The sequence below is a fragment of the Aquarana catesbeiana genome, linkage group LG01 (assembly GCF_042186555.1).
Source record: "Aquarana catesbeiana isolate 2022-GZ linkage group LG01, ASM4218655v1, whole genome shotgun sequence".
Classification (NCBI taxonomy): Eukaryota; Metazoa; Chordata; class Amphibia; order Anura; family Ranidae; genus Aquarana; species Aquarana catesbeiana.
The window spans coordinates 120,377,259-120,395,069 of NC_133324.1; the positions used below are offsets into that span (position 1 = coordinate 120,377,259).

The 17,811-nt window shown below is 41.0% G+C and overlaps 1 protein-coding gene across 8 annotated transcripts in view; it reads right to left on the minus strand.

Annotated features, from left to right (window-relative positions):
- Positions 1 to 17,811, minus strand: part of MAST4 (microtubule associated serine/threonine kinase family member 4) — an 865,092-nt gene that overhangs the window by 118,092 nt on the left and 729,189 nt on the right. The gene's annotated exons all lie outside the window — the stretch shown is intronic.

The window sequence follows — 17,811 nt, forward strand, 5'->3', positions numbered from 1 at the left end:
TCCACAGCACTCTGACGTGTGTCCCCTGCATTTCTATGAATGCCGCTGTGGATTATTTTATATTGTTGGATAAGATGGGAGTCTCAGATACATAGATTTTACCCCGCTTCATTATTTTGGAAGCTTGGTATACCGGTGATGGAACCAGATCATATTGTGTTTGGGTCATGTTTATTAGAAACCTTCCTCTGATCGGTGGCAGGGTTCATTGGAGGGGAGCAGGCTATCTCTGATTGCTTATATATTACCGGCAGACTCGTTGCCTCTACATCAAATATTTTATGACTATATAGGCAGCATGTGTTGACAGTTTCTGATTAGCTACACTATTTGATTGTCAGAAACAAATCTCCTTTGTACGTTATCAGGACATCTCAAGGATCTGATGTCCTTGGGATTGAAGAGGGCAGGAGAATGGTAAAAGATGAGGACAGACTGCAGAAGGCATCTTATGTAACCTTAGTATATGGGAAGTCAAACAAGATGAATAGAGTCAGCAACAAACTTGCATCCACAATTATTGGAATAGACCCTGATAACATGGAAGGGGCTTATAAAGCCAGATGGCTGGAATGTGAATTTAGGTCTCAGGTACATACTAGCAATGCTTCACTACTACAAGGGAGAGCATAACCGCTAAACCTGCAGAGATTTTGAGGCTTTCTAAAAAATCCTTCTAATTAAGACCCATAAAAAGAAGAGCAGACTTAAGTAAAGACTGTTTTCTTGTGGCAGTTCTGTAAGTGTATGCCTTAATTATTGGCTTTTAAAAGGTACACCCTCAGTCAAAACAAGGATATTTTGCATTTAAACTAGATGTGAACTCTAAGAAATGTATTACTAAAGCACAGTGTATTCTAAAAAAGGCCATTTAAAAACAAAATATCACTGCTACCTATCCTACATACCTACCTATCCTACATTGCATATCAGTACTGCTGAACACCTGTAACCTCTCCCTGTCTAAAGCACGTGCTCCAGCAAACATTCAGGGCAGGTTTCCTGATGGTGACTACAGTGGGCCATCCCTGTACAATGTGCTTGCCCCTAGTAGTCTCCAATGGAGAGCCTGTGACAGAGGGACAACACAGGAAAACAATCGGGAGATGGGAACAGAATACTGACTACCCTATAACAGGAAATGTCTGCACAATGACCTACATGTCAGAATCCCCAACTACTAGAATAATGAAAGCCACAGATTTTAAAATATTGAAAATTATTATTAAAATTATATTAGACAGTTAAAATTTATATGAGATTTTATTGATTAAGTATACACAGATACACCATAACATTATGCCCATCCGCCTAACATTGAAAAGATCCTCATTTTGCTGCAAAAAAAAGCCCTGACCCAACAGGCATGGATTCAAAGTATGATCCACATGAATGGCAGAACATTGCCCGAAACATTACACAGCCAGATCTTCTATTGGATCGACTACACAGGCCAACCTTCGCTCCTCCTGTGCATCAATATGCGTTGGTCACCCATGACCATGTTGTCGATTCACCAGTTTTCCTACCTTGGCTCTCCCTTGGTGGGTCTCGAGTCCACTGCAGACTGGGACCATCCCACAGTTGCAGTTTGGGAGATTCTCTAATCCAGTCATCTAGCCATTACAATTTGGCCCTTGTCAAAGTCACTCAAATCCTTACACTTGCACATTTTGTCTGCTTTCAATATCTGAACTTCAGGGACAACATGTTCACTAGGTGTTAATATATCCCATCCACTTTCAGGTGCTATTGTAATGAGATATTCAATGTTATTCCCTTTACCTGTCAGTGGTCATAATGTCATAACTGATCGATGTATATCTACTTTAAAATCAACTAAATAGACAAAGCTTGCTTAGGTAATGTCCTACTAGTTATCTTTAACTTGGCTGCTGTGTTTGTGATATTATTATAGTTGCTGGTATTCTTGTCTTTTCTAAAAGTACTCGTATATCCGAGAATGTGAAAATGCAAACACCCCACGTGTTCTTTGGTTCAGGCACTGGTCGCTCTTTGACCATTGTAGCTTTGTCCATAGACTGTAATATAATAGAGTGAGATTTTAAGCCCCTATGGGCAGGTTTCTAGCACTAATTGAATTTTGTTTTTGTTTTTTTGTTTTTTTTTGGCATATGCCTTGCTATGCAACTTAATATACATATTTAAATTATCATTTTATGTATCTGCATTTTTAACCTTTGTCTGCAAAACTTTATATAGTATCATGAAAGATGATTGTATTGTATATTAATGCTCTTCAATTGCCAGCATAGTAGAAGGCTCTGGCTAACAGTGCATGATTATGAGGAGATTACAGAGACATAAAAAAGTATTTTAAAAAGCAATTTAACCCAACATGTAAAAAATCAGTGCGCTCCTAAGTCAACTCAGATCACCTTTATAAGGTGAATTATATTGTATTCTCAGCACAGTCATATTCGTTATTATTGCATTATTTACATAACATTTAATTATTTTGGGGGGTTTTGTGTTTTTTACATTCCACATTGTACGGGAGTCTAGGGGGTAAGAGTATAACTGCAGTGAAATAAATTATACAGAGTGTTTAAAGCTCGCATTGGTCAGAGCCGGTTGGTAGACTTGCTTTCATTAGTCTTCTCACCCTGTGCAACGCTGAAGCCTCCGGCCCAAGAGTAAAAGGATAACCAAGTGCTTGACATTAATTAGGCTTGGTTCACATGTGTCTTAGGATCCGACTTGGAGACCCAAAGTTGCAGGACATGTAAAATGCCATGCAGCTCTACGAGAGCCATTCAAATTGACACTACTGAAGTCGCTGCCACTTCAGAAAAGGTTCCTGCACTACTTTGATATGACTTTGACACATTTTCAATGCCAGAAAGTCTAAAAGGTCTTATCAAAGTCACTTCAGGCCCCATTCACGCTTGTGCAACTTGTCATGCAACTTTGGCCATCAAGGTCGTTCCCCATGTTTTTTTAAATAACCATTCATATACAGTGGGGACAGAAAGTATTCAGACCCCCTTAAATGTTTCACTCTTTGTTATATTGCAGCCATTTGCTAAAAATCAGTTCATTTTTTTCCTCATTAATGTACACACAGCACCCCATATTGACAGAAAAACACAGAATTGTTGACATTTTTGCAGATTTATTTCAGTTTTTCCTTTTTAATATCACATGGTCCTAAGCATTCAGACCCTTTGCTCAGTATTTATTAGAACCCTTTTGATCTAATACAGCCATGAGTCTTTTGGGGAAAGATGCAACAAGTTTTTCACAGCTGGATTTGGGGATCCTCTGCCATTCCTACTTGCAGATCCTCTCCAGTTCTGTCAGGTTGGATGGTAAACGTTGGTGTACAGCCATTTCTAGGTCTCTCCAGAGATGCTCAACTGGGTTTAAGTCAGGGCTCTGGCTGGGCCATTCAAGAACAGTCACAGAGTTGTTGTGAAGCCACTACTTCGTTATTTAAGCTGTGTGCTTAGGGTTATTGTCTTGTTGGAAGGTAAACCTTCGGCCCAGTCTGAGGTCCTGAGCACTCTGGAGAAGGTTTTCGTTCAGGATATCCTAGTACTTGGCCGCATTCATCTTTCCCTCGATTGCAACCAGTCGTCCTGTCCCTGCAGCTAAAAAACACCCCCACAACATGATGCTGCCACCACCATGCTTCACTTTTGGGACTGTATTGGACAGGTGATTATCAGTACCTGGTTTTCTCCACACATAACGCTTAGAATTAAGGCCAAAAAGTTCTATCTTGGTCTCATCAGACCAGAGAATCTTTTTTCTCACCATCTTGGAGTCCTTCGGGTGTTTTTTAGCAAACTCTATGCGGGCTTTCATGTGTCTTGCACTGAGGAGAGGCTTCCGTCGGGCCTCTCTGACATAAAGCCCAGACTGGTGGAGAGCTGTGGTGATGGTTGACTTTCTACAACTTTCTCCCATCTCCCGACTGCATCTCTGGAGCTCAGCCACAGTGATCTTTGGTTTCTTCTTTACCTATTTTGCCAAGGCTCTTCTCCCCTGATAGCTCAGTTTGGCTGGACGGCCAGCTCTAGGAAGGGTTCTGGTCATCCCAAACGTCATGATTCTCACTTGCTCTGGCATGCACTGTGAGCTGTAAGGTCTTATATAGACAGGTGTGTGGCTTTCCTAATCAAGTCCAATCAGTATAATCAAACACAGTTGGACTCAAATGAAGGTGTAGAACCATCTCAAGGATGATCAGAAGAAATGGATAGCACCTGAGTTAAATATATGAGTGTCACAGCAAAGGGTCTGAAGACTTAGGACCAGTTTTTCTTTTTTAATAAATCTGCAAAAATGTCAACAATTCTGTGTTTTTCTGTCACTATGAGGTGCTGTGTGTACATTAATGAGGAAAAAAATGAACTTAAATGATTTTAGCAAACGACTGCAATTTAACAAAGAGTGAAAAATGTAAGGGGGTCTGAATACTTTCCGTCCCCCCTGTATGTGCAACTTAAATTTGCAGTAACTTCAAAATAGTTCATGCACTACTTTGGTCCGACTTTCATGCAACTTGAGAGCCTTAGACTTCAAAGTTAACCCTCAAAAGTTGCATGAAAGACATACCTGAATGTTATACCATGCAACAGATGTCTATTATCACTGGTCAAAGCCGTATCCAAGTTGCACCCATCCAAATTTGCATCAAAGTTTCACTCCAAAGATGGCGGCGCAACTTTGGAGGCGTACAAGTGTAAATGGAGCCTCAAAGTCAGGCTCCAAAGTTGCACGAAAAATGGAGTCAGCTAGTGTGAACCAAGCCAAAAGTGGACACAAGATCCACAAATCATATACACTTTACTCAGATATGTTTTTTTTTTATTGGCATGTACCTTAATATTTTGTATATAAGGTGTCTAAGCCCCATATAAAATCACATAACCTGGTCACAGCGGACAATAAGTAGACTACACAATGACAATTATCCACATGCCACTGTGGGATATATGTGAAATTTGAAATTTAAGGTTGGCAAGTAATAGTCTTAACAGCCTCATCTGTGAGGAAATGTTTCCCCTTTAAACAAGACAGCTATGGATTAGAGGAAGCCATGACTATGGAATAAATGGCACAATGCCAAACCAACACAATGCTGCAAGGAACTGAAACATCGAGATGATGTGATAATAGTGTACAAGAACTAGATAGGAGGATATGACATGTTCTGCTGTCACTGACTATTCATGGAATACTCTGTGTTATTCCTATAAACTGTAATGTAAAGCCGATGCTTGATGAGTCTAGCCCTTCACATCCACTAAAACTAGTGATGATTCATGCGAGATAAAATGATTAATATATTATTATACAGGATTTATATAGGGCCAACAGTTTGCGCAACGCTTTACAACATGAGGGCAGACAGTACACTTAGAGCCCATTCACACAGGGGCAACACAACTTCCAGCACGACTTTGGGAGGCAACTTGGACACGACTTGAGTATGAATCACAGCACGACTTGGGGCAACTTACAACACAACTTGAAGTCGCCTCCAGGACAGGGAACTTTACAAGTGGCCAATCAGAGCTTATCAGCTGTGTGTGAGAAGGAGGGGGCTGGCTGTTTAGTGGAGGAAATTACTTTCTGTTTCTTTTCTGCTTCCTGTAAAGTTGCCTCAGTATGAACAGTGATCAGACTTGGAGGCAACTTCCATTGAAATCAATGGGTACAAGTTGCCTTCAAGTCGGATTGAAGTAGTACAGGAACCTTTTCTGAAGTCGGAGCGACTGCAGTAGTGTGCATTAAGACAGATCCATTCACTTACATTGATTTTTTCGTGTAGCGCGACTTGAGGCGACTAGGGGCGACTTGGGGCGACTTGAAGTCGGATCCAAAGTTGCCCCTGTGTGAATGGGCTCTTACAATACAAATTAATACAGGAGGGATCAGAGGGCCCTGCTCGTTACAGCTTACAATCTAGAAGGGAGGGTCAAGTGGAAACAAAAAGGTAATAACTGTGGGGGGTGAGCTTATGGAGAAAATGAAAATACAGTTGGTGTGGGTAGGATAGGCTTCTCTGAAGAGAAGGGTTTTCAGGGATCGTCTAAAAGCCAATAGAGTAGGAGATAAGCGGACAGATTGGGTTTAGGCATTCCATAGGATGGGGGAGGTGGGAAAAAAAATGCTAGGATGAGGATCATGCCCCCAAACTATTTAGAAACAGATGCAAGTCTGTCAAGCCGGACACTCTACGCGAATTTAGATATCAATGTCATATCGTAAGAAAGGGCGTAAAAGGATCATTAAAACTGTTGCTACAGAAGTCAGCAACTCAGAACCGTAAAAATAATATGCCTGTTGATAATGTGCCTGATTATATCCAATCCAGCACAGGCAATTAGACATTTGATGGTTGGCATCTATCAAACGTGGAATCTGATCAATCACAAGCATACATTCCAATAAGCAGTTCTAGTCATATTTGTTCCCTATCGCTTTGGTCAACCAGCATGTATGTACCAGTTTTTTTTTGTGTGCATCTTGAAGTAAACCTTTCCAGGTTGCCTAATTATTCAGCATAGAACAAACTCTCCACCATCTCTAAGCCTGATTTGATTTGACTCTTGTAGGAAACCAAAATTGTGGAGGGTAATATGACAGATTCTGAAGGTCTGCTGCACCATGGCCCATACTAACATCTATAACTTTTCAGAAATAAAATAATAGTTGTACAAAAAGTAACAAAATCAATAATTCATAAGAAAAGATCCTTAACTTGCTGACATCTTTATAGGAAAGGAATATAGGATATTTTATGCTGCACAAAAAGCCGCTTGAGAGAAGCCAGAGAACCAGAAGCAGCATCGATAAACTATGACCTGTCTACACAGATATAGGTCAAACACACCAAAGAATAATTTAAGAGATGTATGTAGAGCAGGAAATGTAAAGCGGTATTCCCAGTGTGTGCAAAGGACCTGAGTAAAGGATGTAGACACTTTCAGTAAGATGATCAGGAGAGTCACAACAGTAACCAGCCTGCACAAGCAGAGAGAAAGCAGCCTGATTTCACAAGGACAAGCTATGCATCAACTTGATGAGACTCTCAATGGCCACGAGGGAAAGTACAGAAGTATGTAATTCTATCAGAACTCAAATTTTATTGTGCAGATAAAAAAAAAATATTCATCTTCAGCAGTTTAGTGGAGAACTGTGGCCAGGACTACACAATAGTACCTGCCTATATAGTTGAGGGCAACTTAGTAGTTGCAAAATTACACAATAGGAATTAAATATTGTGCAACAGAAATCACACGAAAAAGAATGCTTCATGTTGGGAGTTGGAAGCTGTCGCAATAATTTTCTAGCTGATACCAGTTCAAAAAAGTTTAAAAACCGCTCCAGCTAAAAGTTTAATCTGTTTTGGGTGGTTAGCCGTATGGTGATATAATATGCCAACATCTTGTGTATCTATACTGTTGATTCTGACACGATTTGATATCTGGGACCATGACAGATGCAGTATGTTTCCAGAAATTGAGGCATATGAAGAGGGTTGAGAAAAATTGGTGATGGCTGGGTCACTGTTGGTAGGAAATCATTTGTGAAAGATTGAAGCTGTTATCAATTACTGGTTTCATGCTCATTTATAGACCAAAAAATTAATTCTACCTTGCTCACCTCATACATATGTAATCGTAATAACAAATCTGCAGCAAAAACACAATATTACACAGACTGACAACAGACCCACCCAAACACCCCAAAACTGGGCCAATGGCAGATGCTATGTGGTGAGCAAATCACTCTCAGGGCTATTCATTAAAGCAGTTGTGACACTTTTCTGGCGGTATGGCCGGAGTACAAAGTCCTGCTCCAAACTCATGAAAACCTTGAGACAGTTTGGTTGCTGTTTTTGATGCGCGCAACAAATTTAGATAAGTGTAATACTTTTACATTGTGTTGCTTTGGCTGCCACAAATTCAAAAAGAAATTTCACCATAATGTTAATAAGGAAAGAGGTGCTAATTTATCAAAGACTTCTAACGGATTCTCTGGTCTGCGTGTAATTTATTGAAGTCTGTATCATCCTTTTTGGCTTATGCATCAATAACATGTCAATCTTAACAGTGATCTGCCCCATTCATTGTATACAATAAGGACATCTTTTGTTTCTAACCAAAATTTATGGAAGATTATTTCTTTCTTCCAAGCAGTTTACTCAAAAACAAAGACATGGATAAACGGCTTAATGCTTTTTTTATTGTTTATGCGCTCCTTTAAAGGATACCTGTCCCCTACATAACCTGGATCTGCTGGCACTGGTTCCTGGCATAACCAGTTAGCAGCTGCAGGGTGGCACTCCCCTGCCAGAGTATTTCAACATTTCTCCCGTCATTTCAGAAGTATCCCTGTCCTGATAGATGATATACTTCTGACACGGCTGACCTTCGGATGAAATCTTCCGTTGCCTCTGGGTAAACACTTTCCACACCTGAATCAGCACGCCTTGCTAATACTCCGCAATCCATTAATAACTACAAGTTCTATTTGACACTAATGCTGGGTTTCTGTAAAAGTAAAAACAATTCCCAGAGGTTTACAGATTTAATAGATACAAACTGCCTTTTCCTGGTACACGTTGGGACTGATTTACTAAAACTGGAGAGTGCAAAATCGCGTGAAACTGTGCGTGCATGATAGCCAACCAGCTTCAAACTTCAGCTTGTTCTATTAAGTTTTGACGAAAAAAAAAAAAAAAAAAAAAACTAATTGGCTTCTATGCACAGCTGCACCAGATTTTGCACATTCCGGTTTTAGAAAGTCAACCTAGTTGACTTTTTATGCGTAAAAGTTGCATCATGAATATCGAAATAACCAGACGCAGCTAAATATGCTAAATCTTAAAAATCCTTGCCTTCAGGAAGTATGAATGTCTGGTCATAACCTACATTGTAGGTTTATATTGTGACTTCACCAGGACTACAATACTTGTACAGTGTTGTGTTAGTCTTCTAGAGCAGTGTACAGTTTGTAGAAAACCCATGCCTTTCCTAACCCCCTAATGTTTTTTCATTTAACAACCAGTTATGAATAAGTCCAACTAAGGTAAAAATGCATCAGTTGATGCTCTGCGAGTACAGATGCTTTTCCAAGAAATGAATTATTGGAGATTTTGCTAAAGGGTCAGGAATCTTATGCATCTATATGATTTCAAGCCTTGGAAGAGGGATTGCTACCGCGCACCACATATATGATGGGAAGCATTAAGCAGGGATGAGTTGTGACTTTTCATTTATTTGCACTATGGGGTTAACATTGGTACATACCATGTGTAGCTTATGGACAACAAAACATTCATATACAGGGCACACTCTTATGTTGACTGAGCGACTATGACTTAAGGAGCAACCCAAACACAAAAAAAGTAATATACTGCAGCTTGCCAGCAATTAAAGTGGAATTCCAGTCAAGTTCTATAAAGCCTAAATCTACTCTCACCTTCTAAAAGTATTCTAAAAGAAAATATGTCTATACTTACCTATTCTGAAGCAGCTCCAGTCTGGTCAAATGCTCGGGTCCCCGAGCTGGCTTCAGTGTAGGGGAGGGACAGCCAATGGCTGTCCCATAAAAAGCCTATGGGTTATGTCATTGCCCAGGCTCAGCAGCCATTGCCACTGCTTCGCCTCTACACTGAAGCCAGTGCTAGGACCAGATCATGTGACGGGACTGAACCAGCAAGTATAGGTATGTTTTCTTTTACCGGGTACATAGAATAGTCTTAGAACAAGGGTGGGAGTAGATTTAGGCTTAGTTAGAATTTGACTCTAAGTGTGGTGGCTGCAATCATTTTCTTTTTTTTTTTTTTCAGGATCACCCCCTCATTTTCACCATTTAATCATGTGAATAAAAAAGACAATTCATACCCGGCATAATCAACAGGTAATTTTGGCTCTTGATGAAAATGTATTTAGTCTAAAAAACAATGCAGCCATCACATCTAAGGGCTGGTAAGTTTCAGTATATAATATAATGTTTGTTTTTAGGTTTAGTTATATTTTTATTAAACAGTACACATGGCAAGGCTGTTAAGCAAGCATTACAGACTAATTTGTAGAAACTCCTGCATTATGTTCATTCCTAAATCAGTTATACATCGAGCATGCAGGTATGGTCATAATCTGGCTGACCATCCTAGCATGAAAATTTCCCCTCCCTTCATGTCTGGTAACAGGAGGTCAGTGGGGGAGGAAGTGGTGGGAAATCTCTCGGAGGCTCGACACGCGCGTTTTTTAAAGCTCGATAGATATTATGAGACTTTTGTTTACTGCTCCACAATAGTGTTATCCTATCTGTCCATGTACATTATTTTATGGTAGAAGCATTTAAGCTTCAGCGTTTAGGAGCAGAAAAAAAAATAGTTTTGTAGAGTTTTTGAGTGTTTTCCTGTCAGAAAAAACACTAAACGCTTTTTTCAAGCATTTTTCTTTTCTTAATGTATTGTAAAATTGCTAATATAATGCGAACGGCTCCTAAAAGCTTCTAAAACGCTACTACAAGCCGGGAAACAAAAACCGCTATTATCACCGTTTTTTATTCAGCTTTTTTTTCTAGCGCTTTTTTGAGCTTATAAAAAACGCTAGTGTTCATTGAGCCTAATGGTTACACAGTGAGCAAGAACATCATTTTCTAGTACAGTAGAAAAAAGCTTGGCACTCCTGTGAGCTTTGCAATGCTCTTTATGCATTTTTGTCCCAGTAACCCCGGGTCTCTCCATTCTACTCTTGGTGTCAAAGGAGTGTCATTGGAATACAAGGTAAGTGGAAATCTCCCCGGTGGAATTACAAACACCAATAAACTGCCAGAAGATCTAACTCTGTCCTACACTAGTCAAAAAGTTTTGGATGGAGGCGGGCTTTTAAACTGGGTCCAACTTTTATAAGTATCCCCAGGGATTCCCCTACTGACCTGCCCCCTTTATGTAAGTGGAGTTCCGTACATGTGCTCCTGGAGGAGGAGACTGTCCCAGAAATGTGTAGAGTTGGCTCCTGGAAATGTCATTGTGTGACCCAGCAGACACTTTTATGTAAATATGTATAGAGAAGGATCACATGGTAATATCATTCTACGGCTTTAAAGGAAAAGTATAGCCAAAGCTCGTTTGGCTGTACATCTCTCCTATGGAACACAGTAGTGCAATTCGTTTTCTGCTGATGTCACAGAAATCAATCCAGAAACCACGTCATCCCGACAATGGAAGTCCAGATCCGCCAGGTGCCTGGACTGACACCCCACTCCCCACCCCTCCACAGCCCATCACTTCAGTGAGCGAGGAGGAGGAGAGAAGAGAACTGCCGATTGACAGTCAGCAGCTCTCTGCTCGGGGAGCTGTCAGAACAGAGCGATCGGCGGTGTTCGATCGCTCGCTTCTCATTGTAGAGGCGAGATGCTGTATCCGCCTAGGTAAGCATAAAAAGAAAATCCTTTACTTCTCTTTTAAATAAAACTGTATAGATATATACCGCCAGAATCACACAGATGCAGTACCAGCATACTCTGAATAACAAACAATCCACTACATATGGGACTTTAAAGGTGCCTAGATTTACTGTATACACACCGTACATTTATATTAAGATTCATAAATTAATTCCAAAACATTTTTTAAACATTAGAATTGCACCACATTCTAGCTGAGCATGGCGTATTCATAAATCCACAATATATTCAACAATAAAATATACATTGTTTCACAGTAAGTCAATTTCTTTCCCACTCTAATCTGGAACACTTATGTCTTTTATTGCATTCATGCTAGATTCAATTTTGGATGGCAATCTTAGGGGTTTCTTATACAATACGTTTCAATGATTCCAAATATCCCACTTTGTCAGGCTTTGTGAAACACTTTGAGGGATATTAAAGAGTATTCCCCCAACATAAAAAGTAATTTGGTCCTGTCTGATAACGCTTATATGTTAGTCCATGGCAGGTTGCGTGTAATCCCTGGAAGGGAAAAAGCTATGTAGCTGTATATATCCACCTTTAATTACACAATGAATCATCCTATAGTACACAGTTATCTCCAGTTAAGGCAAATAAAAGCAACTTCGACAGTCTAGGTGTCTACTTTTCTATTCTACATTTTCTGAAAAAAACCCACCCAGTATGCTTGGACTTCAAGGTACTGCTGCTATGGGTCTAGGGAATGTTATCCACTACTATAGAATGGTCACTGTACTACCCCTGCCTTCTAGCGGTAATATATTTATTGACCGTACCACCGTCTTAGTATGGACAGGTTATCACTGCCATCCTATAAGTTTCCTGCCACAATGAAATGCAGTTTTTTTAAGGGTGTGTTGGCCCTTAGACTCCATCATAACAATGTGGTTTTTATTATTATTGTATTGCATTTCTAGTGTAATTTGCACTTTTTTTCCCGTATTCATTCTACATGTTTCTACCAATGGATGTTTTCATAACTTGTCATACTATTGTGTTATGTCGTATACCTTAAAATAAAAAAAAAAAATGAAAAAAATGAAAATAAAACATTAAAAACCAGCGAGCCAGGAGGGACTTCTTTATATTGTAAGGAAAGTAGCACTGTACATTGCTTTTAGGAATTTTTTTTGTATGAGGCTGTTTCTAGCACAAAATACAATCTGGGTTTTATTAAAAAAAATTATATACAGTAAGTAGATTAAAAGACCCATCATTTTTTAGTTTCTCTATAAATAATTTAAGCGCCTTGGGTAACGATAATTTCAGCATGTTGTATAGTGGTAAGGAACCTTTCAGAGATGCTTACTATAGTTTGTAGACATCTTTCTCAGCATGTTACAACTGTTGAAAGACCCTTTCTCTACATTATGCAGACCAGTAAGTAGCCCATTTTGCTGTGAAAGCTTTTCACAAGAAATGAGAAGCAGGGCAATGAGGGCCAGAAGCCTCGAAGTGCCATCTAGTGCTGACAGAAAAAGCATAACCTAAAGAAAAAATGGCCCCGAATATGGCTTGTGACAGCATAATAACCTACATGAGCTGACAATTAATAATTAATGAATACATCTATACTTTAAATAGTGAAAATAATTTATGGGGCAGCGGTATCTAAAGAACAGGCTGATTTTCAAGGGGATTCATTTCTTTTGATAGCAGCATCTGCTCTAATTTTATTCAGTAAAAAGAGGCCTAAATATGACCATTGTTCTTAAACGCAAAAGTAAAAAAAAAAAAAAAAAAAAAAAAAATGGATGCAGGAGTTAAGGTTCTCCTTCTCAACCTCATACAATAATGATAAATTAAGAGACGAGACAAATGCGTGTCTGGAAAAGACAACAGAGTGCCAGCTTTTGTGCAAGGAACATGGAGTCCCAAAGTAGAGCCTTTGTGGCACAGTGATGAACTTGTGAAAAGAAGTTGAAGTCAGTGTGTCCTGACAGAAGCAGCCTGTACATTCTCATTATGAGGTGTGGTGATTAAAATGCAGATCTTGTTGCTTTTCCTGTTCCCGAACAAGCTAGCACCCAGCCGGGCCCATCACTCATACTGCAGACAGGAAAGGAGTGGCTCGCAGCAGCACTATACAGGGAGAGATCCTTGGGAGAAATCAATGAACTTGCACTGGTGACAACGTCTATAGCTGCCATGACGTGGATGAGTGATAAAAATGTACAGCTAATGTTTATTAAGTTTTAACTGTTAAGTTGGTATTGATTTAGCCAGCAAATAAACTCTGGAGAAATTTTAGAACTTTGTACATGACCACTTATATCACATTAAAGAAGTTTTTTACTTTTAGCCTGGGTTCACACTGCAGACGGCGGTGGCTCACAACAGGGGTCCGGTGTGTCCCTGTTCTCTGTTTCAGGGACAAATCGGTCCGAATTTGTGGCTGAATTCACACCCGAAACGGAGCCAAAGACACAAAGGATTCCTGTGCAATTCACTCCGCAGCCGCCCCGGAGATGTGTGAACCGACTCCATTGAGAGCCGGTCACAATCTCCTGTCATACGAATTGGATGAGGGGAACCCTCATCGAATTCACACTAGTGTAAACACAGCCTAATACAAAAATTAGTCTTTACTTCAACACTGGGCTGGTTACTACCACTTGTATCCAAATGCAAAGTCTAAATTGATTGGCTGGACGGTTAGGAACCCTGTATTTTTGAAAGGAATTACTGGCAACTACCGCCTCCATATTTCTCCACAATTTTCGTTCAAAGTATTTAGCCTAATCTGTTCAGTCAATCTTAAAGTGATTGTAAGGTTTTTTTTTTTTTTTAAATAACAAACATATACTTACCTCCACTGTGCAGCTCATTTTGCACAGAATGGCCCCGAACCTCGTCTTCTGGGGTCCCCCGGCGGCTCTCGCGGCTCCTCCCTACATCAGATAACACCCTAGGAGAAGCGCTCCCCCGGGCAGTTACCTTGCGGGCACGCTCCCGAGTCCAGCATTAGTGTCCATAGACATGAAAGCCAGACCCCCCCGGTGCTCACGTCATTGGATTTGATTGACCAATGGCTGGATGGCGGGAGCCAATGGCTGTGCTGCTATCAATCTATCCAATCAAGAGCCGGGACTCCATGGAGAGAGGGAGAGCGCGTCTCCGCCGACAGAAATACGGGGCTCAGGTAAGTAAAATGGGGGGGCTGGGGGGCCGGTCACTGCCAGGTGTTTTTTCCCCTTAATGTATAGGATTCATTCAGGTGAAAAAACACAAGGGTTTACAACCCCTTTAAGCTAGCCACAGACAGTTCCAATCTTAGCCAGTTCAGCAGGGACCGTCCGAGATTCAAACCATGTATGGACAGGCTGATTGTACACAAGCTGATCACTTGATCTACTGGGAACAACCAGCACATCATATTTTTCAAAATATAGTTACTGCCGTCGGCTATACAATAGCATAGCAGGAGGCATTCCCCCATCAACACGGACTGTGATGATAGGGGAATGGAGTGATTTTCCTTCCTGCCACCCATGGTGGCAGGAAAGAAAATCATATCATCTATGGCCAGCCTGATGGTTTACTGATGCACCATCACTCTACTACTCCATCTTATAGTGGTTGTAAACCTAAGATATGAAATATGAACAAAGCATATCCTTCCATAGTGTATACTTTCTCAATTAAAGTGATTGTAAAGGCAGAAGGCTTTTTTTTTAACTTAATGCATTTTATGCATTAAGATAAAAAGCCTTCTGTGTGCAGGAGCCCCCTCAGCCCTCCTAATACTTACCTGAGCCCATCTCTATCCAGCGATGTTGCAGGAGTGACTCGGCTGCCTGGGACTCACCTCATTGGCTGAGACAGCAGCGCGGCGCCATTGGCTCCAGCTGCTGTCAATCAAATCAGTCAGCCAATGAGGAGAGAAATGGGCAGGGCCGGGCTGCAGCTTCGTGTCTGAATGAACACAGGGAGCTGTTGCTCAGGTCAGGTGCCCCCATAGCAAGCTGCTTGCTTTAGGGGCACTCGGCAGGAGGGAAGGGCCAGGAGAACTGAAGAGGGAACTGATAAGAGGAGGATCTGGGCTGCTCTGTGCAAAACCACTGCACAGAGCAGATAAGTAGAACATGTTTGTTATATTTAAAAAAAAAAAAAAAAAAAAATGATACTTTGCAATCACTTTAAGAGCACTAAGTGTCATTTTTGTCTGCTGCTTCATTCTCCTGCTATCAGCATGAATCACTTCTGACAAGTTTTCCTGACACCAAGAAGAAAATGGCGGCAGATGAGGGGCCTCAAGCTGATTGACAGTCTCAGCTCTGTACCTGAGTGTGTATGAAGGGAGGTGTGTCCCTTCCCTCCAATCAGCTCTCAGACCTCTCCTCACTGAGCCCAGAAGAGTGTAACTTCAGCTGTCTACCCCCTTTTTTCTAAACTCTTGGACAAGCTTAAAAATTCTCCATTTTGAATCCATGTAGAGAAGAGAAGATGCAGATAAACAGGTACAACTTATACAGGAGGATATGTTTCATCTCTTTGTATCACCTGAGGCCAGTTACTTCACTGGGTATATGTAAGGGTTTAGCCACTAACTGGACCAAAAAATAAATAAATTACATGAATCAATAGTCAGGTGAGATGGCTGGAGTCAGACATGGAAAGCAGAAAATAAATGTGAGATTGATGTTAAAATCCTAAAACTGGCTGGATGGAATTACAAATCCTTTGGAACAATAGGATATTAGATCCTTTGAGAGGATCATGTGGCCCTCACACAAGACTATTGGTTGCTAAACATTGAGGGCCCATTCACACTAAAGCATTCCTTTCAGGTGTGTTAATGCCCATGCATTATGGCGTACGTTAATATGCATTTTGTTAAACAGCACATTTACTAAAATGGGATGCTAACCCACAACATATAAAATGCATGGCTTATTTTTTTTTTTAAAACAATGCAGCATACCACAACATATGGTATGTGGGTCATGGCATGCTGCAGTGTGTCAGGCTATACTGTACAATGCGTTAGGGTGTCACTCACAATGAACAGCACAACAAGCCACACACAGAGCAAGTACATATTTTATTATATATTTTCATGTGACAACACTGAAGAAATTACACTTTGCTACTTTGCTACAAAGTAGTGAGTATAAAGCTTGTATAACAGTGTAAATTTGCTGTCCCCTCAAAATAACTCAACACACAGCCATTAATGTCTAAACCGCTGGCAACAAAAGTGAGTACACCCCTAATTTCCAAATTGGGCCTAAAGTGTCAATATGTTATGTGGTCACCATTATTTTCCAGCACTGCTTTAACCCTCTAGGGCATGGAGTTCACCAGAGCTTCACAGGTTGCCACTGGAGTCCTCTTCCACTCCTCCATGATGACATCATGGAGCTGTTAGAGACCTTGCACTCCTTCACCTTCCATTTGATTATGCCCCACAGTTGCTCAATAGGGTTTAGGTCTGGAGACATGCTTGGCCAGTCCATCACCTTTACCCTCAGCTTCTTTAGCAAGGCAGTGGTCATCTTGGAGGTGTGTTTGGGGTCATTATGTTTGGAATACTGTCCTGCGTTTCCGAAGGGAGGGGATCATGCTCTGCTTCAGTATGTCACAGTACATGTTGACATTCATGGTTCCCTCAAAGAACTATAGCTCCCCAGTGCTGGCAGCACTCATGCAGCCCAGACCATGACACTTCCACTACCATCCTTGACTGTAGGCAAGACACACTTCTCTTTGTACTCCTCACCTGGTTGCCGCCACACATGCTTGTCACCATCTGAACCAAATAAGTGTTTTCTTGGTCTCATCAGACCACAGGACATGGTTCCAGTAATCCATGTCCTTAGTCTGCTTGTCTTAGGCAAACTGTTTGCAGGCTTTCTTGTGCATCATCTTTAGAAGAGGCTTCCTCTGGGGATGACAGCCATGCAGACCAATTTGATGCAGTGTGCGGCGTATGGTCTGAGCACTGACAGGCTGACCTCCCACCCCTTCAACCTCTGCAGCAATGCTGGCAACACTCATACATCTATTTCCCAAAGACAACCTCTGGATATGATGCTGAGCATGTGCACTCAACTTCTTTGGTTGACCATGGTGAGGTCTGTTCTGAGTGGAACCTGTCCTGTTAAACCACTGTATGGTCTTGGCCATTGTGCTGCAGCTCAGTTTCAGGGTCTTGGCAATCTTCTTATAGCCTTCTTTATGTAGAGCAGATCCTCAGGGAGTTCTTGAGGTGCCATGTTGACGTTCCAGTGACCGTATGAGAGAGTGAGAGTGATAACACCAAATTTAACACACCTGCTCCCCATTCACACCTGAGAGCTTGCAACTCTAACAAGTCTCATGACACCAGGGAGGGAAAATGGC